At 39.2% G+C, this 27617-nt stretch overlaps 1 protein-coding gene and 2 pseudogenes across 1 annotated transcript in view; 2 read left to right on the top strand and 1 right to left on the bottom strand.

Moving 5' to 3' along the window:
* The window catches only part of ZDHHC9 (zDHHC palmitoyltransferase 9), an 86588-nt gene that overhangs the window by 53471 nt on the left and 5500 nt on the right, over positions 1 to 27617 (bottom strand). The gene's annotated exons all lie outside the window — the stretch shown is intronic.
* On the top strand, positions 160 to 942 carry LOC140628417 (large ribosomal subunit protein eL8 pseudogene; annotated as a pseudogene).
* LOC140628766 (coiled-coil domain-containing protein 169 pseudogene) lies at positions 2089 to 2988 on the top strand (annotated as a pseudogene).

The raw sequence follows: 27617 nt of genomic DNA, 5'->3' as shown, positions 1-27617 counted from the left end.
AAGAACAAGATTTTTTTTAAAAAACTGAGCAAAGATTCCAGTTGTCACATACTACAGGGGAGATGCACACTAGAAAATTAGTCCAAGCATTATCTCTAAGCAAAAACAAAGGAACATAGTGCAACACAAAAAATCAAAATAGCTCTCCAGCCATCCAAGATGCTGAAAGGAAAGAAGGCTAAATGGAAGAAGATGGCCCCAGCCTCTGCTGTTATGAATAAGAAGGAGGTCAAGAAGGTGGTCAATTTCCTATTTGAGAAAAGTCCCAAGGATTTTGGCATCGGACAGGACATCCAGTGCAAAAGGGACCTTGCCTACTTTGTCAAATGGCCCTACTACATCTGGCTGCAGCAACAAAGGGCTCTTCTCTATAAACATCTAAAAGTGCCTCCCACAATTAACCAGTTCACCCAGGCCTTGAACGTCAGCTACTCAACTGCTTAAGCTAGCCCACAAACACAGATCAGAGACAAAGAAGGAGAAGAAGCAGAGATTGTTGGCCCAGACTGAGAAGAAAGCTGCCAGCAAAGGGGATGTCCCCACTAAGAGGCTGCCTGTCTTTGAGCTGAGGTTAATACTGTCACCACCTTGGTGGAAACAAGAAGGTCCAGCTGGTAATGACTGCACATGATGTGGATCCCACTGAGCTGACTGTCTGCCTGCCCTGTGTCGTAAGACAGGGGTTCCCTACTGCATTATCAAGGGGGAGGCCAGGCTGCGGCATCTGGTCCACAGGAAGACCTACACCACTGTCACTTTCACACAGTATAACTTAGAAAACAAAAGAGCTCTGGTTAAGCTGGTGGAAGCCATCAGGACCAATTATAATGACAGATACAAGAAAATCCACCGCCACTGGGGAGGCATCGTCCAAATTCGATGACTCTCATTGCCAAGTTACAAAAGGCAAAGGCTAAATAACTGGCCACCAAACTGAGCTGAGTGGATGCTGTTGAATTTTCTGTACATAAAAGTAATAAAAAGTTTTAAATAAATAAACAAATAAATAAATAAAACAAAGAAAAAAGTATAGCCTATACACAAGGGGAAAAGCCTGTATAATATATATAAATTATAAGCCTGTATAATATATATATATATTTTTTGCCTGTATAATATATAAATTGTCCGCAGCAGGGCCTCCATGATAGTATTAGTACATAAAGACTTCAAATAAGCTATTGATAATATGTCCAAAGAGCTAAAAGAAACCACGTTTAAAAAATTAAAGGAATGCATGATGACAATGGCTCATCACATAGGGAACATTAATAAAGAGATATTAATTATAAAAAATAAATGAATAGGGACACCTGGGTAGCTCAGGGGTTGAGTGTCTGCCTTTAACTCAGGGTGTGATCCCGGAGTCCTGGGATCAAGTCCCACACCAGGCTTCCTGCATGGAGACTGCTTCTCCTTCTGCCTGTGTCTCTGCCTCTCTCTGTATGTCTCTCATGAATAAATAAATAAAATCTTTTTTAAAAGAAATGAATAAAAATTCTAGAGTTAAAAGGTACAATAATTGAAATGAAAAAATTCACTCAAGGGGTTCAACAGCAGATTTGAACTGACAGAAGAAAGAATCCGTGAACCCAAAGGTAGATCAATAGAGCCTATCCAGTCTAAAGAACAACATGTGAAAAGAATGAAGAAAACTGCAGAACCTCGAAGAGAGAGACCTGAGAGACTCCATCAAACACACCACATATGCATAATGGGAGTCCCAGAAAAGAAGAGGAAGGAATAGGAGTATAAGTATTTGAAGCAATGAGTGAAAACTTCACAAATTTGATGAAAAACGTTAATCTACACATCCAAGTTGATTTTCTACATCCAACCTACATCCAAGATCAATGAATTCTGAGTAGAACAAATTCAAAGATATTTATAGCTAGAGAGGTAGAGGTCATCAAACTGTTGAAAGCCAAAGAGAAAATCTGAAAATAGCAAGAGGAAAATCACATGTGATATACAAATGAACCACAATGAAATTAACAACTGACTTGTCATCAGAAACAATGGAGAAAAAAGGTAGTATTATGACATATTCAAAGTGCTGGGGAAGAAACTGTCAAGAATTCTAGGAGGCAGGTCACCATGGCAACAGTTCATGACAACACTTTCTTCTCCCAAGTTTCTGGGTGTCCCTTCAGGTCTTCTATTGTAAGCTGTGCTGAGGGGAAGGTGTGGAAGGTCTTTGACCTGACACCATGGGAGACAGAAGAGAGGACAACTTTGAAGATATGAGCATTGACTGCCTTAAACTGGAGTTATTGGAAGAAATCTATATGAGAGATTTAGTACAGCTTTCAATACTTGAAATAAGACACAAGATAGCGGAACTAGAAGCCAAACCCAATACTGACAATGAAGGTAGTGAATGGAAAACTCGTTATGAGGCACAACTTGAACTAAATAATCATCTAGAAAAGCAAATTGCTACGCTCAAAGAGAAAATGGAAAAAATCCATGGAAATCCTTCAGATAGACTATCTTCTATTCGTGTCTATGAGCGAATGCCAGTGGAATCCTTAAATGCATTACTTAGACAGCTGGAGAAAGAGAAAAGGAGTCTTGAAAATCAAGTGAAAAACTGTGCACTTAGACTGGAACAAGAGTCAAAGGCTTACAACAAAACCAATGATGAACGCCGTACATATCTAGCTGAAATGTCTCAGTTCTCTGGCTCACACCAAGTTTCTAAAAGGCAACAGATGGATCAACTTCAGAAAATAAAAGAGAATCATGTGAAAACAGGAAGATATAATTCAGCTAATCAGAAGATAGTAAATGCCAAGAAGGTACCAGCAAAAAAGATTACAAAACCAAACCATCTTCCAAAACTCAATCCGTGATTACAGAACCGGATAGATTTCTATTTCTTCCCTTTCTTCATAGGTACTCAACTTGTGAAGTTAGCATTCACTGCATTTTTTAGGGAATTAAATAGATTTTTTAAAAGAGCTATTAAAACTTCTTTAGCTCCTCTTCCAGATGTTTGTTCCTTTATCTGCGTGAAAATAATATTTTTAGTAATTTAGTTTCAAAAATTACTCTAGAAAGTAATTTTAGTGACTCTAATATATCTAATAGCAGCATTTGCGATTCTTAAAAAGTCCTAGAGAACCTGAAGGTTGTCATCGTTATACTTGCTTTAAATAATTTCTCCATGATATGCTTTGATAAGTAACATTGCTATTTCATTTGGTTTCTGGTCAGCTGTAATCTTTTTTTTTTTTTTTTTTTTGTCAGCTGTAATCTAAAAATGTGAACTTGGGATGCCTGGGTGGCTCAGTCAGTTAGGCATCTGACTCTTGATCTCAGCTCAGGTCTTGATCTCAGAGTTGGGAGCTCAAGCCCGGCTTGGAGCCAACTTTAAAAAATAAATAAATAAAAATAAAAATGTGAGTTCAAAAGATAAATAAAAACTTAAAAAACCTGAGTTCACCAAAATTTTTTCTATTTTAGTCTATATCATGCTCATTTTTTAGCCCAAAGTTTAAACAAAGTGGTAAATCAATGGCATTTAAAATCTGACTTGATAAAAATAAAAAAGTAAAAATGAAAAAGAATAAATTTTGACTTGAAATATCACAGTATTGAGGAAATATACTTCAATCAGGAATCAGCTTGGTTATAGTCCCTACTTTGCCATGAACTTGGGAGATATGGGGAAAGTCCCTTTACCTCATCTATTTCCTGCATCTGTAAAATGACTGAGGCAAACTATGTTACTTCTAAGGTTTCTTACCATTCTAGAAAATCAATATGTATTCAACTACAAGGTCCTGCCACTTAGCACATGGTGAATTAAGTCATGTTTGTGATGTTTATTAGTTTATAGAAATGACCTTATTTTTTGAACCAAACTTGGCAAATGTACACAATACTCAAGTCTAGAAGTGGAGATAGAATGGGGATAGGAGAGAGTTATTTTTTTTTTTTAGGAGAGAGTTCTTTTAGAAAATTGATAAGTTCTCGGGGCGCCTGGGTGGCTCAGTTAGTTAAGCTTCTGCCTTCAGCTCAAGGTCATGATCCCGGAGTCCTGGGATTGAGCCCCACATCGGGCTCTCTACTCAATGGGAGCCTGCTTCCTTCTCTGCCTCTCACCCCACTCATGCTCTCTCTCTCTCTCTCTCTCTCTCTCCTCGCTCTCTCAAATAAATAAATATAAATTGAAAAAAATTAAAGAATAAAATAACTTCTAAAAACAGGAAAATTTATTAAACTCTCCTATTCATTCATATTTCGACTATTTTTGTAACCATCACATAGGTCTTCAATACACACATAATTTATTTGTTCAACTTCATAAGTGTATTTAAATTCCCAGAAATCACCCAATAGTACAGTTTTTAGTTAATGGTGTTCTCACTTTGTATCTGTCACTAAAACCTAAAATCTATTCAGTATCACCAGTAATGAATACCAAATGCATTTCTAAAGCTATATCTATAGTTATTCACTTTCTTTAAGGAGAATGCATAAATTCCATATAGCCAAATAATTCTTTTATAGGACTACAAAATGTAGTGTAGTGAAATATAAAGTCACTTCATATAAATCACTCTACATTGGAGCTGTTTGGAAATATTTTCTCATATTCTTAAGCTAACTATAGATATTGGATACTATGGCTCATATTATCAAATATTAGATTTTAATGTTTTACACTATCTTTCTTAGTATTAGCAACAAATTGATAATCTTAATATTAGTAATAAATATAATCAGAGATCATCACTGAAGAATAAAATAAGGTTTTTTTCTATCTTACAGAGGTAGGCCATTGTAGGGATTGAATTGAAGAACATTTAAAATTATCTCAATTATTGTGATGGCCTATTAATTACCATGGGGATCCCTCACATTTAAGTGTTAGTTCTGCAGGGGCTTCTTTAGAATACATTCCAGATATCAAAATATGTCTGTCTTAAACACAGTGATAGAATGTTGATAGGGTAGTGAAAAGGGAGACTTTTGAAGATCTGTGTTCTTATATCAGTTTTGCCACTTCTAAGCTTCTGACTCTAAGTAAATCACCTTTTATTGCCTCACTTTCATTATATAGAAAGCTGGGAATATTTACCCTAACTACCACCTTGAGATTGCTGTACAGATCAAGAGTTATTTACTAAACATTTATTTATTTACTTCTTTATACTTTATTTCCCTCTGAAGGAGTGCAACTGAATTTAGAGGCATAAAGGCAACATCCACAACATAGAAAATGAAAATAAAAGTTAAATAGTTTTGCAAGTATTTGTGACTAAGAAAAACTCTAGCTTTAAGCTTTCTAACAGCCAGCACAAAGAAGGAATGAGTTACAGAGCTCTCATTATTTTTGCAGATGGAATACACAAGTAGTGAAAAGGTTTTCCCTTGTTCCCTATTTCTAAGCTCTGAATATAATTTGTCATGCAAGGTTTTAAAAGAAAGTGCAATTATTTATTGCAATATTCAGAGCAAAGATGAGAGTTTGGGATCCTTCTTTGTTTAATATTGAAATACTAATATTGAAATATTAATATCAGTAATTTTTAAGTTTAGAATTTGTAAAACAAAAAAGTGATAAAATAATATTATATTTCAAATTTTTAAATGTCTAAATGTATTACAAAATATCAAGAAATACCATTTTAAACACAGATGTTGCTATAATCAAAAAGACAGGTAACAAGTATTAAGGATGTGGATAAATAGGAACCCTCACACACCACTGATAAGGATGTACAACGGCACAGCCATTTTGGAAAACAGTTTGGCAGTTCCTCAAAAGATTAAACACAGAGTTATCATATGACTCAGAATTCCACCCCTACGGATATACCCAAGAAAAATTAAAGCCTATGTCCACATAAAACTTTGTACATGAATATCATGTACATGAATATCATGTACATGAATATCAACCTTGTACATGAATTCATGTACATGAATATCAACAACCTTGTTGTTCTTGTTCTTTTCAAGTTGTTTCTTGTTCTTTTTCAATGTTCAATTCTTATTGTACATGAATATCATGTACATGAATATCAACCCTGTACATGAATTCATGTACATGAATATCAACATTATTCATAATAGCCAAAAAGTGGAGGCAACTCAACTGTCCATCAACTGATAAATGGATAAACAAAGTGTAGTATATCCAAACAATGGCATATTATTCATCCATAAAAAGAAATGAAGTATTGATATATACTCTGACATGGATGAACTTTGAATATATGTGAGAAGGCAGTCACAAAATACCACATATGGCATAATTCCATTTATATAAAATGTCCAGAGGAGACAAATACATAAAGTCAGAAAGTAGATTAGTAGTGCCTGGGGCTGGTGGAGCCAGAGGGAGGGTAGGTGATGGGGATGTGACTGCAAAGGGTACAGGGTTTCTTTTGTGGGTGATAAAAATGTTCTAATGTTGATGGCACAACTCTAAGTATACTAAAAACCATTGAACACTTTGAGTTAATCGTATATGATTTATATCTCAATAATGCTGTTATTAAAAAAATTATCTTATACCCACCAAAATAACCTTTAAAAAGAATGAAGGCGGGATCCCTGGGTGGCTCAGCGGTTTAGCGCCTGCCTTCCGCCCAGGGCGTGATCCTGGAGTCCCGGGATCCAGTCCCGCGTCGGGCTCCCTGCATGGAGCCTGCTTCTCCCTAGGCCTGTTTCTCTGCCTCTCTCTCTTTGTGTCTCTCATGAATAAATAATAAAATCTTTTTAAAAAGTAAAATGAAATGAAATATGGTGACAACATGGGGATCTCTGGGTGGCTCGGTGGTTTAGTGCCTGCCTTCAGCCCAGGGAGTGATCCTGGAGTCCCAGGATCGAGTCACACGTCGGGATCCCTGCATGGAGCCTGCTTCTCCCTCTGCCTGTGTCTCTGACTGTGTGTGTGTGTGTGTGTGTGTGTGTGTGTGTGTGTGTGTGTCTCATGAATAAATAAATAAAATTTTTTAAAAAATAAAGAATGAAGGCCCCACAGAAAAAGACATTCCCAGGATCCCTGGGTGGCGCAGCGGTTTGGCACCTGCCTTTGGCCCAGGGCGCGATCCTGGAGACCCGGGATCGAATCCCACATCGGGCTCCCGGTGCATGGAGCCTGCTTCTCCCTCTGCCTGTGTCTCTGCCTCTCTCTCTCTCTGTGTGTGACTATCAGAAAGAAAGAAAGAAAGAAAGAAAGAAAGAAAGAAAGAAAGAAAGAAAGAAAGAAAGAAAGAAAGAAAGAAAGAAAGAAAGAAAGAAAAAGAAAGAAAAAGACATTCCCAGTGCAGGGGAGAAGCTCAGGAGAACTAATTACTATCAGATCTGCCTTACAAGAAATTTAAAAAAAAAAGGAAGTTCATCAGGCTGAAGAGAAATTGTAACTTGAATCCACACAAAGAAATAGAGCATCAATAAAGGTAATTACATAGGAAAACATAAAATACAATGTAAACATATTTTTCTTTACTTCTCACAACTGATTTAAAAGCCATCTGCATAAAACAATAATTATTAAAATATTGGCAGGTTTAGAATATATAAAGTGTAACAAATATGATAATAGCACAAAGGAAGAGAGAGGAAAGGGAGCAATATTAAAGCATTTCTGTACACTACCGGAAATAAGTTAGGATTAATGTGAAGTATATTGTTTTCGGTTAAAATGTATATTGTAATCCCCAGATCGACCACTAAGAAAATAATTCAACAAATAGAGTAAATAAAGGGAAATAAGATGGCACACTAGAAAACATCTATTTAATGCAAAAGTAGGCAGGAGGAAGAAATAGAGAAGAAAAAATACATGAGACATAGGAAATAGCAAAATGACAGTTAAAATTACATTTATATTATAATCAATAATTATATGAAATGTAAATGAAATAAGCATTAAAATAAAAATAGATGATCAGATAGATTTTAAAATGGTACCTGGGGTGCCCGGGTGGCTCAATCAGTTAAGCATTCGACTCTCAATTTCAGCTCAGGTCTTGATCTCAGGGTCATGAGTTCAGGCCCCACATTGGGTTCCATGCTGGGCTGGGAACTCACTTTGAAAAGGGACCTAACAGTATGCTGTCTAGAGAGACACTTTAGATTCAAGGCACAGATAGTTTGAAAGGATAGAAAATGATATACTGTGCAAACTGTAAGTAACCATAAGAGAGCTGGAACAGCTATCTCAACCCATTAGTCTGCTATTGCTGTGTAACAAATGGCCACAAATTTAGGAGCTTGAAAGAATAACCATTTATTAGTTTACAGTTCTGCAGGTCATAAGACCAGGCAAGTTCTCTGCTTAAGGACTCAAAAAGCAAAAATCAAAGTATTGGACAGGCTGGTTTCTTATCTAGAATCCCTAAGGAATAATCTGCTTCTAAACTAACTAACTAACTACAGCATCTGTTTCCAAGTTCAAAGAATCTGTTTCCAAGTTCATGTTGTTGGCAGAAATTCCATTCCTGGCAGCCATAAAATTAAGGTCCCCATTTCCTTGATACGTTGTCCCTACTATCTTTAAGCAAGCAACAGAATTTCAAATTCTTCTTGTGCATTGAATCTTTGTCAACTTAATTCAGCAACAGCCGGGGGGGGGGGGGGGGAGTCTTAAAGGGTTCACCTGATTAGGTCAGGCCCACCTAAATAATCTTTGTATAAGATTAACTGACTTGGGGCTTTTCAAATATTTTTTTTATGTTTTAAGCAACCTCTGCGTCTGATGTGGGGCTTTAATTCACTGCCCTAAGATCAAGAGTTGCATGCTCGACCGAGTGAGCCAGCCAGACACCCCTGACTTGGGGCTTTGATTACATCTGGAAAATTGATCATTTCTTAACAATATCCAGATTAGTATCTCAATGAATAAGAAGGGAACAGGAATCTTGTGGGGTCATCTTTAGAATACTGCCTACCACAAGTAATAAATAACAGATAAAATAGACTTTAACACAAATAATGTTAGAGGAAAAAATTACATTTTATTGTGATAAAGAGACTTAGCAATTATAAATACACACCTAACAAAGGAGTTCCAACATAAATGATACAAAAACTGACAGCACTGAAGGGAGAATAGTCTCTAATATCTTACTCTCAATAATTAATAGAACAAGCAGCAATGTCCACAATAGCCAAAGTACAGAAAGATCCCAGACGTCCATTGACAGATGAATGGATAAAGAAGATGATGTAGTGTAGGGACGCCTGGGGTTGAGTGTCTGCCTTTGGCTTAGGGTGTGATCACAGAGTTCCAGGATCAAGTCCCACATCGGGCTTCCTGCATGGAGCCTGCTTCTCTCTCTGCCTATGTCTCTGCCTCTCTCTCTGTGTCTCTCATGAATAAATAAATAAAATCTTTATTAAAAAAAAGATGTGGGAGGAGGGGCAAGACGGCGGAAGAGTAGGGTCGCCAAATCACCTGTCCCCACCAAATTACCTAGAAAACCTTCAAATTATCCTGAAAATCTATGAATTCGGCCTGAGATTTAAAGAGAGAACAGCTGGAATGCTGCAGTGAGAAGAGTTCGCGCTTCTATCAAGGTAGGAAGACGGGGGGGAAAAAAGAAATAAAGAAACAAAAGGCATCCAAGGGGGAGGGGCCCCGCGAGGAGCCGGGCTAAGGCTGGGGCGAGTGTCCCCAGGACAGGAGAGCCCCGTCCCGGAGAAGCAGGAGCTGCACCAACCTTCCCGGGCAGAAAGGGACTCCCAGGGAGTTGGAGCAGGACCCCAGGAGGGCGGGGATGCCCTTGGGCTCCCTGGGACACTAACAGACACCTGCACGCCGGGGAGACTGCGCCGAGCTCCCTAAGGGCTGCAGCGTGCACGGCGGGACCGGGAGCAGCGCGGAGGGGCTCGGGCGGAGGCTCCGCGGAGGGGGCTGCACGGCCGGGAGCGCGAATCCAACAGCGCAGGCCCAGGAGCACTGGGCGCGGAGACACAGCCCAGGATCCAGCCTCCCCCCGGGAAAGGCAGAGGCCGGGAGGGCCCAGGACAGCGAGGACGCTCCTGCCCCGAGCTGAGCAGATCAGCGTCCCTGCCCGGAGCCTCCAGGCCCCTGCAGACGGAGAGCTCTGTAGTTACTGCGGGAGCTGAATCCAGGACTCCAGAGCTGGCCCCGCCATTGGGGTTGTTCCTCCTGGGGCCTCACGGGGTAAACAACCCCCACTGAGCCCTGCACCAGGCAGGGGGCTGAGCAGCTCCCCCAAGTACTAACACCTGAAAATCAGCACAGCAGGCCCCTCCCCCAGAAGACCAAGTAGACGGACAAGTTCCACAGGAAGTCAAGGGACTTAAAGTATACAGAATCAGAAGATACACCCCGTGTTTGGTTTGGTTTTGGGTTTTTTGTTTGTTTGTTTGTTTGTTTGTTTTTTGTTTTTTGTTTTTTTTGGTTTGGTTTGGGGGTTTTTTTGCTTTTTGATTTGTTTCCTTCCCCCACCCTTTTTCTCCTTTCTTTCTTTTTCTTTCTCTTTTTCTTCTCTTTTTTTTTCTTCCTTTTTTCTTTTTCTCTTTTCTTTCCTTCTTTCTCTCCTCTTTTTTTCTCCTTTTCCCAATACAACTTGTTTTTGGCCACTCTGCACTGAGCAAAATGACTAGAAGGAAAACCTCACCTCAAAAGAAAGAATCACAAACAGTCCTCTCTCCCACAGAGTTACAAAATCTGGATTACAATTCAGTGTCAGAAAGCCAATTCAGAAGCACTATTATACAGCTACTGGTGGCTCTAGAAAAAAGCATAAAGGACTCAAGAGACTTCATGACTGCAGAATTTAGATCCAATCAGGTAGAAATTAAAAATCAATTGAATGAGATACAATCCAAACTAGGAGTCCTAACGACGAGGGTTAACGAGGTGGAAGAACGAGTGAGTGACATAGAAGACAAGTTGATGGCAAAGAGGGAAACTGAGGAAAAAAGAGACAAACAATTAAAAGACCATGAGGATAGATTAAGGGAAATAAACGACAGCCTGAGGAAGAAAAACTTACGTTTAATTGGGGTTCCCGAGGGCGCCAAAAGGGACAGAGGGCCAGAATATGTATTTGAACAAATCCTAGCTGAAAACTTTCCTAATCTGGGAAAGGAAACAGGCATTCAATCCAGGAAATAGAGAGATCCCCCCCTAAAATCAATAAAAACCATTCAACACCTCGACATTTAATAGTTAAGCTTGCAAATTCCAAAGATAAAGAGAAGATCCTTAAAACAGCAAGAGACAAGAAATCCCTGACTTTTATGGGGAGGAGTATTAGGTTTAATACTCTCCACAGAGACCTGGCAGGCCAGAAAGGGCTGGCAGGATATATTCAGGATCCTAAATCAGAAGAACATGCAACCAAGAATACTTTATCCAGCAAGTCTCTCATTCAAAATGGAAGGAGAGATAAAGAGCTTCCGAGACAGGCAGGAACTGAAAAAATATGTGACCTCCAAACCAGCTCTGCAAGAAATTTTAAGGGGGACTCTTGAAATTCCCCTTTAAGAAGAAGTTCAGTGGAACAATCCACAAAAACAAGGACTGAATAGATATCATGGTGACACTAAACTCATATCTCTCAATAGTAACTCTGAATGTGAACGGGCTTAATGACCCCATCAAAAGGCGCAGGGTTTCAGACTGGATAAAAAAGCAGGACCCATCTATTTGCTGGTCTACAAGAGACTCATTTTAGACAGAAGGACACCTACAGCCTGAAAATAAAAGGTTGGAGAACCATTTACCATTCGAATGGTCCTCAAAAGAAAGCAGGGGTAGCCATCCTTATATCAGATGAACTAAAATTTACCCTGAAGACTGTAGTGAGAGATGAAGAGGGACACTATATCATACTTAAAGGATCTATCCAACAAGAGGACTTAACAATCCTCAATATATATGCCCCGAATGTGGGAGCTGCCAAATATATAAATCAATTAATAACCAAAGTGAAGAAATACTTAGATAATAATACACTTATACTTGGTGACTTCAATCTAGCTCTTTCTATACTCGATAGGTCTTCTAAGCACAACATCTCCAAAGAAACGAGAGCTTTAAATGATACACTGGACCAGATGGATTTCACAGATATCTACAGAACTTTACATCCATACTCAACTGAATACACATTCTTCTCAAGTGCACATGGAACTTTCTCCAGAATAGACCACATACTGGGTCATAGATCGGGTCTGAACCAATACCAAAAGATTGGGATCGTCCCCTGCATATTCTCAGATCATAATGCCTTGAAATTAGAACTAAATCACAACAAGAAGTTTGGAAGGACCTCAAACACGTGGAGGTTAAGGACCATCCTTCTAAAAGATGAAAGGGTCAGCCAGGAAATTAAGGAAGAATTAAAAAGATTCATGGAAACTAATGAGAATGAAGATACAACCGTTCAAAATCTTTGGGATGCAGCAAAAGCAGTCCTGACGGGGAAATACATCGCAATACAAGCATCCATTCAAAAACTGGAAAGAACTCAAATACAAAAGCTAACCTTACACATAAAGGAGCTAGAGAAAGAACAGCAAATAGATCCTGCACCCAGCAGAAGAAGAGAGTTAATAAAGATTCGAGCAGAACTCAACGAAATCGAGACCAGAAGAACTGTGGAACAGATCAACAGAACCAGGAGTTGGTTCTTTGAAAGAATTAATAAGATAGATAAACCATTAGCCAGCCTTATTAAAAAGAAGAGAGAGAAGACTCAAATTAATAAAATCATGAATGAGAAAGGAGAGATCACTACCAACACCAAGGAAATACAAACGATTTTAAAAACATGAACAGCTATACGCCAATAAACTAGGCAATCTAGAAGAAATGGATGCATTCCTGGAAAGCCACAAATTACCAAAACTGGAACAGGAAGAAATAGAAAACCTGAACAGGCCAATAACCAGGGAGGAAATTGAAGCAGTCATCAAAAACCTCCCAAGACACAAAAGTCCAGGGCCAGATGGCTTCCCAGGGGAATTCTATCAAACGTTTAAAGAAGAAACCATACCTATTCTACTAAAGCTGTTTGGAAAGATAGAAAGAGATGGAGTACTTCCAAATTCGTTCTGTGAGGCCAGCATCATCTTAATTCCAAAACCAGACAAAGACCCCACCAAAAAGGAGTATTACAGACCAATATCCATGATGAACATGGATGCAAAAATTCTCAACAAGATACTAGCCAATAGGATCCAACAATACTTTAAGAAAATTATTCACCATGACCAAGTAGGATTTATCCCTGGGACACAAGGCTGGTTCAACACTCGTAAAACAATCAGTGTGATTCATCATATCAGCAAGAGAAAAACCAAGAACCATATGATCCTCTCATTAGATGCAGAGAAAGCATTTGACAAAATACAGCATCCATTCCTGATCAAAACTCTTCAGAGTGTAGGGATAGAGGGAACATTCCTCAACATCTTAAAAGCCATCTACGAAAAGCCCACAGCAAATATCATTCTCAATGGGGAAGCACTGGGAGCTTTTCCCCTAAGATCAGGAACAAGACAGGGATGTCCACTCTCACCACTGCTATTCAACATAGTACTGGAAGTCCTAGCCTCAGCAATCAGACAACAAAAAGACATTAAAGGCATTCAAATTGGCAAAGGAAAAGTCAAACTCTCCCTCTTCGCCGATGACATGATACTCTACATAGAAAACCCACAAGTCTCCAACCCAAGATTGCTAGAACTCATACAGCAATTTGGTAGCATGGCAGGATACAAAATCAATGCCCAGAAATCAGTGGCATTTCTATACACTAACAATGAGACTGAAGAAAGAGAAATTAAGGAGTCAATCCCATTTACAATTGTACCCAAAAGCATAAGATACCTAGGAATAAACCTAACCAAAGAGGTAAAGGATCTATACCCTAAAAACTACACAACACTTCTGAAAGAAATTGAGGAAGACACAAAGAGATGGAAAAATATTCCATGCTCATGGATTGGCAGAATTAATATTGTGAAAATGTCAATGTTACCCAGGCAATTTTCACATTTAATGCAATCCCTATCAAAATACCATGGACTTTCTTCAGAGAGTTAGAACAAATTATTTTAAGATTTGTGTGGAATCAGAAAAGACCCCGAATAGCCAGGGGAATTTTAAAAAAGAAAACCAGAGCTGGGGGCATCACAATGCCAGATTTCAGGTTGTACTACAAAGCTGTGGTCATCAAGACAGTGTGGTACTGGCACAAAAACAGACACATAGATCAATGGAACAGAATAGAGAACCCAGAAGTAGACCTTGAACTTTATGGTCAACTAATATTCAATAAAGGTGGAAAGACTATCCATTGGAAGAAAGACAGTCTCTTCAATAAATGGTGCTGGGAAAATTGGACATCCACATGCAGAAGAATGAAACTAGACCACTCTCTTTCACCATACACAAAGATAAACTCAAAATGGATGAAAGATCTAAATGTGAGACAAGATTCCATCAAAATCCTAGAGGAGAACACAGTCAACACCCTTTTTGAACTCAGCCACAGTAACTTCTTGCAAGATACATCCACGAAGGCAAAAGAAACAAAAGCAAAAATGAACTATTGGGACTTCATCAAGATAAGAAGCTTTTGCACAGCAAAGGATACAGTCAACAAAACTGAAAGACAACCTACAGAATGGGAGAAGATATTTGCAAATGACGTATCAGATAAAGGGCTAGTTTCCAAGATCTATAAAGAACTTATGAAACTCAACAGCAAAGAAACAAACAATCCAATCATGAAATGGGCAAAAGACATGAACAGAAATCTCACAGAGGAAGACATACACATGGCCAACACGCACATGAGAAAATGCTCTGCATCACTTGCCATCAGGGAAATACAAATCAAAACCACAATGAGATACCACCTCACACCAGTGAGAATGTGGAAAATTAACAAGGCAGGAAACCACAAATGTTGGAGAGGATGCGGAGAAAGGGAACCCTCTTACACTGTTGGTGGGAATGTGAACTGGTGCAGCCACTCTGGAAAACTGTGTGGAGGTTCCTCAAAGAGTTAAAAATAGACCTGCCCTACGACCCAGCAATTGCACTGTTGGGGATTTACCCCAAAGATACAGACGCAATGAAATGCCGGGACACCTGCACCCCGAGGTTTATAGCAGCAATGTCCACAATAGCCAAACTGTGGAAGGAGCCTCGGTGTCCATCAAAAGATGAATGGATAAAGAAGATGTGGTTTATGTATACAATGGAATATTACTCAGCCATTAGAAATGACAAATACCCACCATTTGCTTCAACGTGGATGGAACTGGAGAGTATTATGCTGAGTGAAGTAAGTCAATCAGAGAAGGACAAACATTATATGTTCTCATTCATTTAGGGAATATAAATAATAGTGAAAGGGAATAGAAGGGAAGGGAGAAGAAATGGGTAGGAAATATCAGAAAGGGAGACAGAACATAAAAACTCCTAACTCTGGGAAACGAACTAGGGGTGGTGGAAGGGAAGGTGGGCGGGGGGTGGGGGTGACTGGGTGACGGGCACTGGGGGGGGCACTTGACAGGATGAGCACTAGGTGTTATTCTGTATGTTGGTAAATTGAACACCAATAAAAAATAAATTTATTTAAAAAAATAAAAATAAAAGAAAAAAGAAAAAAAGATGTGGTATACACACACACACAATGGAATATTACTTAGCCCTCAAAAATAAAATCTTACCATTTGCAACTATGTAGATGGAACTAGGGAATATTGTGCTAAGCAAAATAAGTCAATCAGAGAAAGAATTATCATAGGATTTCACTCATATGTGAAATTTAAGAAACAAAACAGGAGATCATAGGGGAAAGGAGGGAAAAATGAAATAAGACAAAACCAGAGAGGGAAACAAACCATAAGAGACTCTTAATTCTAGGAAACAAATTGAGGGTTGCTAGAGGGAGGTGGCTGGGGGGAACTGAGTGATGGGCACTAAGGAGGGCTCTTGATGTAATAAGCACTGGGTGTTATATGCAATTGATGAATCACTAAACTCTACCTCTGAAACCAATAATATACTATATGTTAATTAATTGAATTTAAATAAAAAATTTAAAAATAATTAATAGGACAATTAGAGAAAAAAATCAGCAAGGATAAAGAAGACCTGAATAACACTGCAATAAAATTTAATCTAAATGATATCTATAGGACATTCCAACAACAACAACAGAATACACAATTTTTTTCAAATATACATTGAACATCCCACATTGTTTATGTTTATGCCCTATGTAGGCCATTAAACAAACTACAATAGATTTAAAAGGATTAAAATTTTTAAAAATAATTGAAATCATGCAATGTATATATCTGACCACAATGGCATTAGAAATCAACAATAGAGGGATCCCTGGGTGGCGCAGCGGTTTGGCGCCTGCCTTTGGCCCAGGGCGCGATCCTGGAAATCCGGGATCGAATCCCACATCGGGCTCCCGGTGCTTGGAGCCTGCTTCTCCCTCTGCCTGTGTCTCTGCCTCTCTCTCTCTCTCCGTGTGACTATCATGAATAAATAATAAAAAAAATAAAAAAAGAAAGAAATCAACAATAGAAGGAAATTTAGGAAATCCAGAAATATTTACAAATTAAACAATATATTTCTAATAACCCATAGGTAAAAGAATAAATCACAAGGGTAATTAAAAAGAAATTTGAGGACACCTGGGTTGCTCAGTGGTTGAGCATCTGCCTTTGGCTCAGGTCTTCATCTTGGAGGTCCGGGGATCAAGTGCTGCAAAAGGCTCCCTGCGTCTTCTCCCTCTATCTATGTCTCTGCCTCTGTGTGTGTGTGTGTCTCTCATGAATAAATAAAATCTTTAAAAATAATTTTAAAATAAAAATAAATTTGAACTGAATGAAAACCAAATCACAATGTGTTACAATGTATAAGATAAAGCTAAAGCAGTGCTTGGAGGGAAAACTATAGCTTGAAATTATAGGAGAAAAGAAGAAAGATCTCAAATAAATAACCTCAGTTTTTGCCTTAAGAATCTAGAGAAAGTAGAGCAAACTGAGCCCAAGGCAAACATTAGATGGAAATAATAGAATTTACAAAGTAAATGTAAGTAAGAAGAAATAGAAAGAGAAAAAATACATGAGATACAGAAAACAGCAAATGGCAGTTATAAATAAATTTATGTCATAATCAATAATTATATTAAATGTAAATGAAATAAGCAGTACAATAAAATAGATGATCAGACTAAATTTATTTTTTTAAAGATTTTGTTTATTTATTCATCAGAGACATAGAGAGAGAGGCAGAGACAGGCAGAGGGATAAGCAGGCTCTCTGCAGGGAGCCCGATGTGGCACTGGATCCCCAGGACTGGGATCACACCCTGAGCCAAAGGCAGATGCTCAACCACTGAGCCACCCAGGCCTCCCTGATCAGACTAAATTTAAAAACGGGATGGGGGGGGCTGGATGGCTCAAATGGTTAAGCATCCAACTCTTGATTTCAACTCAGGTCATGATCTCAGGATCATGGGATGGAGCCCGATGTCGGGCTCCTTGCTCAGCAGGTAGTTTGCTGGAGCTTCTCTCTCTTCCTCTCTTTCTGCCCTTCCCCCTGCTCTCTCTTCCTGTCTAGAAAAAATAAATCTGTTTTTTAAAATAAATCATATTGGGATGCCTGGATGGCTCAGTGGTGGAGTGTCTGCCTTCCGCTCAGGGCATGATCCCCGGGTCCTGGGATCCAATCCCACATTGGGCTCCCTGTGAGGAGTCTGCTTCTCCCTCTGCCTATGTCTCTGCCTCTCTGTGTCTCTCATGAATAAATAAAATCTTTAAAAATAAAAATAAAAAATAGGGGATCCCTGGGTGGCTCAGCGGTTTGGCTCCTGCCTTTGGCCCAGGGCGCGATCCTGGTGTCCCGGGATCGGTCCCACCTCGGGCTTCCAGCATGGAGCCTGCTTCTCCCTCTGCCTGTGTCTTTGCCTTTCGCTCTTTCTCTCTGTCTATCATGGATAAATAAATAAATCTTAAAAAAAATAAATAAAAATCATGTTAAGAAATGACAAATACCCACCATTTGCTTCAACGTGGATGGAACTGGAGGGTATTATGCTGAGTGAAGTAAGTCAGTCGGAGAAGGACAAACATTATATGTTCTCATTCATTTGGGGAATATAAATAATAGTGAAAGGGAATATAAGGGAAGGGAGAAGAAATGTGTGGGAAATATCAGAAAGGGAGACAGAACGTAAAGACTGCTAACTCTGGGAAACGAACTAGGGATGGTAGAAGGGGAGGAGGGCGGGGGGTGGGAGTGAATGGGTGACGGGCACTGGGGGTTATTCTGTATGTTAGTAAATTGAACACCAATAAAAAATAAATTAAAAAAAAGAAAACTTTAAGGTGTCGATAATAGAGGTTTTCAGGAGTAGGGCTTAAGTTGTCCCAAATAAGCATAGACATTTTATTATGGGAGTAAGAAGGAGGAACACAAGTAAAGGCATGAATCCTTATCGGTCAGCCCATAACTAGGTTTCTTATTTATATGCTAACATCTAAGAGAATGGATTTGAAACTTTGGAGGTTTCTAACAATATCTTGGTGGAGTTGTAAAGTGTTTTAGAAATAGGCTCTCATTAAGGTGGCAGGCCTGGCAGTTATGTCGTTGAACTGGAAAGTCTATGTAAAGATTAGTGGTATTTGTGTGTAATTAAAGGGAAGGAGTGTTTGTGGTGGTCATGGTCAGAGATGCAAGGCAGAAGATTGTGATGGATAGCTGGAAGAGAGTAGCAGAAGGCACTTTGGAGTGAGTAGTCCTCTCCCTAGGAGGTCGAGGGGTTGACTCATATGAGGCAGGTGTTTCCTGGGGAAAGCAATGATCTCCATTACTTTTTAGAACAATGCAGACAGTAGTAACCTCTACCAGATTTCCCTTTAGACATGGGAGTATAGGAGTGTATATTTTAGCAAAGAACAAAGAGTATGGCAGGATCATGAGCTCTGCAGACAGTGAGCTTAGGAACATAATAGGATCCCTAATATCAGAGGAAGAAAAGCAAGAATGTTCTGTGTCCATTTTGTGCCTTAAGAGAGACAGTTCATGTGCACTGTTTGAGTGGAGGTCTTGGCACCTAGGGTGAAGTTATCTCCAGCACAGGGAGTGAAGTCATCTGCAGTGGTGATATCTTGCACTAAGGTGGTGTTGTCTGAGGTGCTGTCAACTCCAGGGGTAAGTTCCTGAGCCAGGGCAATGTCATCTAGGGAATTTGGGTATCCTTTTTAAGGCGATACCTACTCAGGTTGATGTGGGTCTTAGCATTTGCCATGTTTGGTTGAAACAATGGCTTGCTTGGAGAGTTGGGCCTCCAGATTATAAACAAGTGAAAAAGTATTTAGACTTGTGATAAGACTACAATCACCAGAACGGCGTGCAGCTACAATTAAATAATTTGAGGTAAAAGTTTAGGCTCAAGTAGGTCATAGATCACATGAGAAGCTGCCCTGCCTATGGGAAAATCTATGTTTAACAGGTCAGGAGAATATGCATGTTTGATCTGGCTTCCAGCTCTTATGGGATGGAGCAAGAGCAAAAATCTATAAAGATTGGTTAAGGCCCAGGATAAGATAAAAACTCATAGAGACTGAAATTTGAAAATAAGTTTCTTGAGAAGACCATTATGTCTCTTAAACAGGCTACTTGGGACTTACTAGGGACATGGAAGTTCTATTGAGTGTCTTTTCCAAGAGCCAAGAATTGTATATTTTGAGGAATTAAATGTATACCTTTGTTACTATTATTATTTCTAACCCCAAAAGTAATGAGTGTCTTGGCAAGGCCTTACATTTAGAGGACAAGTCCTTCCATATTTTGGGTATCCATGAGGCAAGAGATTCCCAGAGTTCTTTAACCTGAAAGAGACCATTTTAAGGCAATGGTCATCAGTTGACAATAAATGTAAAGATGGTACCATTTGTTGGCTAGGGAATCCTGTGTTAAGATGACTACCTGAAGTTTGGCTAAGTGTGTTGTTTTTTGGGGTCCCATCTTTTATATGGAATATCCCGGCTAAAGGATGGGAAGCAGCAACATTTCACTTAGCTCAATCATGTATGACAGCAGTGCCACTGGCATAGTCTATGAACTCTATTGTTGATCACTCAGTTAATCCCTGGGGGTTTCTGAGGTATCCAAGTGTCCAGAGGAGAGGTGACTTCTTCTAGAACCTTGGCATCTGGCAAAGGACTGAAGACAGGAAAAGCTATCCCTCTTGCGAGTAGAATATGTCAGAGGGCTCAGATGTGGTTGCATCTTATTTTGTTTTTGTTTTTGTTTTTCTTAGATTTTATTTATTTATTTGAGAGAGAGAGCAAGCAAGAAAGCACGCAGGGAGGAAAGGCAGGGGGAAGAGAGAGGGGGGAAGAGGGAGAAGCAGACCCCCCCCACACTGAGCCAGGAGCCCAATGTGGGGCTTGATCCCAGGACCCTGGGACCATGATTTGAGCCAAAGGCAGATGCTTACTCAACTGAGCCACCCAGGCACCCCAGTTGCATCCTATTTTAAGAAGGCCTCTGTAGCTGTGCCAAGTTTGTGGAATGCTGTTTCCATGACTCAAAGGACACTGGGCAGCAGAGTATGTAGGATCAAGGCTCAGAATCTATGAAAGCCTCTATTTTCAGGAAAGCCCAGTAGATAGCAAGTCATCTTTGTTGTTGTTTGTTTTAATGGTGTATAGTATAAGATTTGAGGGAGGCAGTTTCTTGCACCTGAAGCCCTTGGTCAACTCACAGCCAGCCATCAGAAGCAGCCCAGACTCCAGCAGGTATGAGAAGTCATTGCCAAAGTGCTTTTGGTGAAGGAGCTGGGTTGCAGTGGGGGGGGGGGAGGTGTGGAAAAGTAACTGACAAGAAGGTCTGTGGATTTTAATTTGGGAACAAAATTTGTAAATGAGGAATAATTGTCATCAGAACCCAAGATGGACTAAAAGATCTTGGATTGGTATGTCTTTAGTGAGTATGTTTAATGAATCTCCTTGGAGGAGAGTTATCAATATAATGTCATACCTGTGTTCCTATAGAAAGGTGGATGTAGTTAAGATCTTGTCTGTAAAGACTGCATAATGGCATATCGGTTGAGGTGCACCATAGGTAGCTTGGAGGTAGATTGTGTCCCTTCAGAGGTAAAAGCAAACTGCAGTTGAGAGGCTGCTGAAATAGATACTGAACAGAAAATGGTAGCCAAATCTATAAAAGCAAAATATTTACCAGTTGCTCACTCAACAAAATCAGTAATTTAATAATATTGGATGTCTGATGTGGGGGGCCTTGATGGATGGGACCACAGCATAAAGATCATAGCGATCTACCATGAGGACTACCTGCAAACACACAAGTTTTTTATTTTCTTTATATATAGGAACAGGCAAAATTGGACTGTCAAAAAGAGGCAGTGAAGATAATCACCTCTTTATTAATTAGGTTTTATATAGTGAGTTTTAATCCTTGATTCCCCCCGTTTTAACTTATATTGGGCTAGGTTAAGTATTTTAACTGGGAGGTCTATGGAGTTCCATTTCATTAAGCCAATTTGTAAGTCTCAAAGACCTACTTTATTTTTTAAAGATTTTATTTATTTATTTGAGAGATAGAGAGAGAGAGATAGCAAGAGAGACACAAGCAGGGGGGAGGGGAAGAAGGAGAGGGAGAAACAGGCTCCTGGAAGAGCAGGAAGCCCCATGTGGGGCTCAATTCCAGGACCCTGGAATCACAACCTGAGCTGAAGGTAGCCACTTAACTGAGCCACCTTTAAAGACCTACTTTAACTTTAATTTACTATTTATTGTGTCAGAGCATGTATGTTCAAATGCAATATTTTAGGTCAATGGGTATTATAATTTTGATAACTTAGGCAAGGCTGTAATTAGAATGAGGCAAACCAATTTTTTTCTTCACTTTATATTTAGTTATCTTCTTAAGATTATAGTGGACACAATGCTTAAGTGTAGTGGGATTCCAAGACACAGCTATAATTTGAGCCCCATCTTGATTAAGTTCATAAAAGTCTTATCAATTGATGTATTTCAGCAAATGTTAAATTAGAACAAAGGTTGTAGAGGCACAATAGCCAATCAGCAGTCTTTCTATCATTTAGTTATATAAATTCTTTAGTATATAAATTTTGGATTTCCAACTGGATCAATTTGGGGCTTTGTTTTAATTTGGTTATATATATATATTTCATATATGCATATATAATTAATCTATTATATATTAATATTAAAATCTTATATATGTACACATAATTACTTAATTACATTTAATTTTCTCCCCCTGTATCTAGAAGTTTCTTTTAAAATCAGTAGATAATTTAGGGCTGGGGCGATTGGGAGGCTCAGTCGGTTTAAACACCCAACTCATGATTTCAGCCCAGATCATGATCTCAGGGTTGTAAGACTGAGTCTCACATCTGGTTCCCTGCTGGGCATGGAGTCTGCTTGAGAGTCTCTCTCTCCCTCTCCCTCTGCCCCCCACCCCTGCCTTTTCTCTCTCAATAAATAAATGCATCTTTAAAATAAAATAGGGGCACCTGGGTGGCTCAGCAGTTGAGCATCTGCCTTCAGCTCATGGTGTGATCCTGGAGTCTGGGATCAAGTCCCACATTGGGCTCCTTGCAGGGAGTCTGCTTCTCCCTCTTCCTATGTCTCTGTCTCTGTCTCTCTCTCTCTCTGTGCCTCTCATGAACAAATAAATAAAATCTTTTAAAAAGATTAAAAAGAGAGGCACACAGAGAGAGGAGAGAGGCAGAGACACAGGCAGAGGGAGAAGCAGGCTCCCTGCAGAGAGCCTGATGTGGGACTCAATCCCAGGACCATGGGATCATACCCTGAGCTGAATGCAGATGCTCAACCGCTGAGCCACTCAGGTGCCCAAATAAAAATATTTAAAAATTAAATTAATAAGTAATCTAGGGCTAGCACTATGTTTGTTAGACCTGCATTTGCTTAGTATATAAGGTTTAAAGTTCCCCTTTTCCCCCTTGAGCTTATATCTGCCTAAAACTGCAGTCTTTTGCCCCCTCTGTTTTAGGCTTGTAGCCACCTGAATCCATTGTCTTTAGTTTTTGTCTCCAGTTGATAAGAGGGAAAGAGGGGAGAGAAAAGGGACCTCAAGCCCATAAGCAACCTCTTATTGGCACCATCCTTGTCCCCATTAAGCTTTTTCCTTTTAAAATGGCCTGTGTGCCTAGGTAGCTAAACTCCCTCCCCCCTTTTTTCTTTTGGAACCTAGGTGTGTCAAAGCAGGGAAATCAGATTTGGCCCAGTGGACCAAGCTGTCCAAGGTAAGTTGATAACTAGTGAATTGGCAACCACCAACCAAGACTTCAGCACCTGAGACTAAATGAGGAATGCCATGAAATGCTCATGCCTTCAAGGTCCTCTTTGTTTTAGCTGGAAGGTCATGGCAGTATTCAGCAGATATATCATGAAGCAGTGGCATCCAGAGTGCCAGCATGCCAAGAGCTAGCCATGCCTTCGCCAGTAGCGCTTGATGTTTGGTAAAGCTAGTCAGTAAGCCAAGAGCAGTCTGGAAGCAAGCCCCCTACATTGAACATTGAGTCACCTAGCTTACTGTACCAAATTGTTCTATGTCCAGGTCTTAATTTATAAAGGTGACTGTGTGATAAAGGAGGGATAGGTTTAGGCCACTGACTTAATTGGGATTTCTGTAGGAAAGGTGAGACAGGGTAACATAAAAAGTTTAGGATTGGCTAGTGTGAATAATTTTGGCAGGCTCTAAATTACAGGGATGGTCTCTAGTTGCCTGATACTTGACCCCAGGATGATTAAGGTAAAGGAATATTGCCTCTTGTTTCTAGAGGAACTGTAAGTAACATTAAACTTTTCTTTCAATGGCATTTATCTCTCCATGTTGCCCCTCAGTAACATTTATCAATTAAGACCCGGGCATAGAACAACTTCACACCCATTAGGATAGCTATGAGGAAGGAAGGAAGGAAGGAAGGAAGGAAGGAAGGAAGGAAGGAAGGAAGGAAGGAAGGAAGGAAGGAAAAAGAGTATTAGAAAGGATGTAGGGAAATTGGAATGCTTGTGCATTGCTGCTGAGAATGTAAACTGGTGCAGCTGCTGCAGAAAATGACATGGCAATTCCTCAAAAAATTAAAAATTAAAGATAGAATTACCGTATAATCCAGCAATTCCACTTCTGTGTATATGCCAAAAAGAATTGAAAGCAGGGACTCTAACAGATACTTGTACACCAATGTTCACAGCAGCATTATTCACAATAGTCAAAAGGTGGTGCAGTGGCCTGAATGTCTGTTTATAGGCTACCAAGTCTGTGCCATTTTGTTACAGCAGCCCAAATGGACTAAGACAGGTGGCAATAACCCAAGTGCCCAATAACAGATGAATGGATAAACAAAATATGGTATATATGTATGCAATAGAACATTATTCAGTCATATAAAGAAGGAAATTCTGACACATGCTACAATATAGATAAACCATGAAAGACATTACGCTAAGTGGAAATAAACCAGTCACAAAGAGACAAGTATATGAGTCCACTTATATGAGGTACCTAGAGTAGTCAAAATTAGAGACAGCAACTATAATAGTGGTTGTCAGGGGCTGGGAGGAGGAAAAGCAGGGAGTTATTGTTTAACAGGTAAAGAGTTTCAGTTTGGGAAAATGATACAGTTCCGGAGGTTGCTGCAGGTAATGAATGTGCAACAATGTAAATGTATTTTATACCACTGAAATGTACACTTAAAAATGGCTTAAATGATAAATTTTATGTTGTGTATATTTTAACATAATTTAAAAATTCTCAACGAAGTCAGAATAGAGGGTAAATTTCTCAAACTGATAACAGACATGAGAAAAGTCCATAGCTCACATCATAGCATTATCATAGTATCAACGGTGAGAGAGTGAATGCTCCTCCCTTTGATAGGAAACAAATCAAGGATGCCCACTCTTTTTTTTTTTTAATTTTTTTTTATTTATTTGTGATAGTCACAGAGAGAAAGAGAGAATGAGGCAGAGACACAGGCAGAGGGAGAAGCAGGCTCCATGCACCGGGAGCCCGACGTGGGATTCGATCCCGGGTCTCCAGGATCGCATCCTGGGCCAAAGGCAGGCGCCAAACCGCTGCGCCACCCAGGGATCCCCAAGGATGCCCACTCTTGCCACTTGAATTAAGCACAGAACTGGAGATTATTAAACCAGTGCAATCAGGAAAGGAAAAGAAATGAAAAGCATCCAGATTGGGAAGGAGAAAGTAAAACTGGCTTTTTTGAGAGATGACAATCACCAGTATAAAAAGTCAGATGAAATCCACAAAAAAACTACTAGTCTGATAAGTGAGTTAGGCAAGAATGGGAGATAGAAGATCAATATAAAAATTAATTGTATTTCTATATACTAGCAATGAAAAACTGAAAATGAAATCAAAATAATTCTATTCACAATAGCATCAAAGAGAATAAAATACTTAAAAATAAGTTTAGCAAAAAAGTGTAAAACATACACAAAAGACTATAAAAAATTGCTGAGGGGAATTAAAGATCTATATAAATGGAGAAAAAATCCATATCATGAACTGATTCTATAAATTAAATGAGATCCCCTATAAAAATTCTAGCAGTTTTTTTTTGTAGAAATTAACAAGCTGAAAAAAAAAAGAAATTAACCAGCTAATCCTAAAATGTATATGGAAATGCAAAGGATCCAAAATAACAGAATGACTTTGAAAGATAGTCAATAGGAGAATTTTAGCCTCCATATTTCAAAACTTCCTATAAAGTCAGTTATCGAGACAGTGTGATACTAACAGGAAGATAAGAAATATAGATCAATGCAACAGAATGGAGATTCCAAAATGAACCCTTAGGGTCAACAGATTTCTGACAAGGTGCCAAACGATTCAATTTGGAAACGACAGTTCTTTCAACAAATGCAGCTAGGACAATTGGATATCCATAAGCAAAAGATACATTTAGACCTTTATCTCACACCATACACAAAAAATGAACTCGAAATGGATCAGAGCTGAAGTAATAGTTAAAACTACAAAACTTTTAGAATTAAACACAAAAAAATCTTTGTAACTTTGAGATTTATTTCCTTGTGGTCATATGACTGAGTGCCATGCCAGTTTGACCTATCAACCAACTAAACAATTGACATTTATACAATACTCCAACCAACAATAGAATACACATATAGGGGTGCCTGGATGGCTCAGTCAGTTAAGCCTCTGCCTTCAGGTCAGGTCATGATCCCAGGATCCTGGGATGGAGCTCCACATTGAGCTCCCTGTTCAGCAGGAAATTTGCTTCTCTCCCTCCATCACCCTCTCCCTTTGTATGCTGATTTGCTCTTGATCTCTCTCTCTCTCTCTCTCTCTCTCAGATAAATAAATAAATAAATAAATAAATCTTTAAAAAGAATACACATGTATTTCAAATGCACATAGAACATTTACCTGTATATACCTTATTTTGAGCCATAAAACAAATCTCAATGTATTTATTGTAAAAAATTTACATTATAAAAAGTATGTTCTCTGGGGATCCCTGGGTGGCGCAGCGGTTTGGCGCCTGCCTTTGGCCCAGGGCGCGATCCTGGAGACCCAGGATCGAATCCCACATCGGGCTCCCAGTGCATGGAGCCTGCTTCTCCCTCTGCCTATGTCTCCGCCTCTCTCTCTCTCTCTCTCTCTGTGACTATCATAAATAAATAAATAAATAAAGTATGTTCTCTAATTACAATTAAACTAGAAGCCAATAACAGAAAGAATATTTGGAAACCAAACAGCACATTGCTAAATAACCCAGGAAAGCAAAGAAGAAATCAAATGGAAAATTAGAAAAATTTTTGAACTGGAAGATAATTTTAAAACAGAATATGAAAATTTGTGAGATGTTGAGAAAGCAGCACTTGAAGGAGATTTATAGCACTAAATGTCTATATTAGAAAAGAAGAAAGATTTCCAATCGGTAAACTCTGGTCTCCAGCCCCTCCTTGATGTAAGAGCAGGGGCCTGACATTAATCATGGTTGGTTCCCTGGCAACTATCCCCCACCCTTAGGGTACTTAGGGGCTTTCCAGAAGTCACTTCATTAATATAAACTCAGGTGTGATGAAAAGGGCTCCTTAAGAATGATAAAAACCACTTCTATCACTCAGAAAATTCCAAGGGTGTTGGGAGCTTTTGGCCAAGATCCAGGGACAAAGCCAAATATATTTCCTATTATATCACAGAGGGTGATTGCTAAAGACGGTACAAGGTTTGTTTTTGGAGTGACAAAACTTCTAAAATTCATTGTGGCAGTGGTGGCACAACTATGTGAGTATACTAAGAACCACCGAATTGTACACTTAAAAAAAAAAAAGAAGAAACTATTGATATGCACAATAATCTGAATGAATTTCCAGTGCGAAAATCCAATCCCAAGAAGTTGCATCCTGTATGATTCTATTTATAGAACATTCTTGAAATGACAGAATTATAGAAATGGAGAGATTAGTGGTTGTCAAGGGTTAAGGAAGCTGTGATGGGAGGGAAGTGGATGTGCTAAAAAAGGGCAATATGACTGATCCTTGCCCTAAAGGAATTTTTCTGTGTCTTGACTG

The sequence above is a fragment of the Canis lupus genome, chromosome X (assembly GCF_048164855.1).
Source record: "Canis lupus baileyi chromosome X, mCanLup2.hap1, whole genome shotgun sequence".
In the NCBI taxonomy this organism is placed as follows: domain Eukaryota; kingdom Metazoa; phylum Chordata; class Mammalia; order Carnivora; family Canidae; genus Canis; species Canis lupus.
This window is presented reverse-complemented; position numbering and strand designations above follow the sequence as displayed.